Genomic DNA, 2,542 nt, shown 5'->3' with positions numbered 1-2,542 from the left:
GGGGGTGGGGGGGGGGGGGTTTCTTTGTCAGATTATTTTGCAGCGAGCACAAAATGGATCCTATGATGTTTTGTACTTACCTTGTTTATATGAGCGATTTTGTCTTATATTTCATACCACTGTTTGATGCTCTTATTTTACTTCCAGAAATGGAACTAAAAATTGAATAATTGGCTTCAACTTGATTAGCATTCTGTAGAATTTCGACAAAGTTCAAGTACGTTGTTATTTTATTTCAATCTTCCTCCTTTTGGCCCGAGTAATTGGGTAAAATTTACAAATAGCCACTTTGCAGCCTCTATAATTGAAAAAACGAAAAAGGGTTCAAAATGCACCATAAACTATTGGAAAAGGTTTAAAAATACCCTTCATTCACCTACTGGGCTAAAAATACCTCTCCATTCACTTTTTTGGTTCACTTATGCCTTTTGATCGTCAATGCTAAATTAAAAATAATTATTATTCTTTTTGTAAAGCTTAAAAAAAAATATTTTGCAAAATATTTTCGTTTTTTTAAACTAATGCACCAATTTAGTAAAGTCTTCTTATTTTTTTTTTTTCAGTTTTTACAAAAAAAATATTTTTTTTCCAGTTTTTTTAAAGCTATTTTTTTTAGTAAAAACAAGAAAAAAAATTAGTAAAAACAACAAAAAATATTTTTAATAAAATATTTTCGTTTTTTAAAAACTGAAAAAAAATATTTTCAACAAAATATTTTTGTTTTTGAAAAATATTTCTATTTTCATTTTTTCAGTTTTTTAAAACATTTTGTTTTATTTTCGTTTTTCAGTTTTTTTTTAAAAAGAAAAAATATTTTCGTTTTTTTAAAAAAACTGAAAAAAAAACGAAAATATTTTGTTGAATTTTTTTTTTCAGTTTTTAAAAAACGAAAATATTTTATTAAAAACATTTTTTTTCTGTTTTTACAATTTTTTTAAGTTTTAAAAAAAAAATCCTTTAAAAACTGATTTTTTTTTTTGTAAAAACTGAAAAAGAAGAAGACTTTACTAAATTAGTGACTACTGGTGCATTAGTTTAAAAAAAAATATTTTGTGAAATATTTTTTTTAAGTTTTACAAAAAGAATAATAATTATTTTTAATTCAGCATTGACCTAACGGTCAAAGGGCATAAGTGAACCAAAAAGGTGGATGAAGGGGTATTTTTAGGGAGAAATTCAAAAATAGCCAGATTTACCACTGGCCGTTGAAAAATAGCCAAGTTTCAAAAGTCATCGAAATTTAGCCACTTTAAATCTGAGCGAAAACACTGTTCAAAATCCAGAAAAATACGCCCGCAAATTTTACGGGAGTTCCAGCATAAGTATGCTGGAACTCCCGTAAATTTTACGGGAGTTCCAGGATAACTATGCTGGAACTCCCGCAAATTTTACGGGAGTTCAAGCATAATTATGCTGGAACTCCCGCAAATTTTACGGGAGTTCCAGCTAGTATAATTGTCCAGTATAATATACTGGAGTTTGGAGCACTGGTGCTCCAGTCTCCCGCAAATTTTACAGGAGTTAGCAAAGTATACCGGTCCAGCATAATATGCTGGAGTTTGTTCACAAATGCACCAGAACTCCCGTATATTATACTGGACCGGTCCCTGTTGCAACAAAATAGTGGCTATTTTTCATTGACTTGGTAAACGCTGGCTATTTTTCATTGACCAGTGTGAAAACTGGCTATACCATGATATTTTAACGCATTTTTAGCCCAATAGGTGGATGAAGCGTATTTTTAAGGGAAATTTTCGTTCCTATACCATATAGAAAACTATATTACCAAATATGTTCATAGTTTGCATATTACCCTTCATGCTAATAGTATTTCTACAAAACATAGACAATTCATTAAATAAGGAATCATTGTAGCTGTAGGCTTCCTTATTTCGGCGTGCTAAAATTGGGGGATTAAATATTCTTTCAGATCTTCCACAACGCAAATCACGTACATTAATCTTCTTCGTCAGTTTCGTTTCAAATTTAGCGTCTCTGTTTTTTCGATACACTGTGTTTCAAACTTTTTTCTGATTTCACAAATCAAAAACGACTAAATCTTCTACAATTCTTCTACATCAAATGCAATTATATCCAAATTTCAGTAATACAAAGCAAAGGAAAAGAGAGCAGCAATTCCACCATTAATAGCCATTAAAAAGCTTTGAAGCTTTGAATTCGAATTTGGGTTTTCAAAAATCATTATTTGTTTGGATTTGGTGTTGTTGCAAATAATTGGGAATATGGTTTGGAGTTTATATCTCAATTTTGAGGGGTTTTGGTGAAGATTAGACTTGGTTTTGGCTGAATTTCAGATTGAAACTCGAAGAAGAAGAAGAAGAAGACATGACATACATTATATTGCAGAAATTGTAGAAAAATTGTAGATAAATTATATTCTGTTGTTTATTTATTTTTCTTTTATTCATTTAACTATTGTATGAAAGTTGAACAACATTGTATAAAAATTATATTTAAGTGGTATTATATTGTAGTTATATATAACTTAGTAGAAATAATGTACGAAAATTGTAGATAATTT

Source organism: Nicotiana attenuata, unplaced genomic scaffold (genome assembly GCF_001879085.1).
Source record: "Nicotiana attenuata strain UT unplaced genomic scaffold, NIATTr2, whole genome shotgun sequence".
Lineage (NCBI taxonomy): Eukaryota > Viridiplantae > Streptophyta > Magnoliopsida > Solanales > Solanaceae > Nicotiana > Nicotiana attenuata.
The sequence above is the reverse complement of the archived record's forward strand: the minus strand, read 5'-3'. Positions refer to the sequence as shown.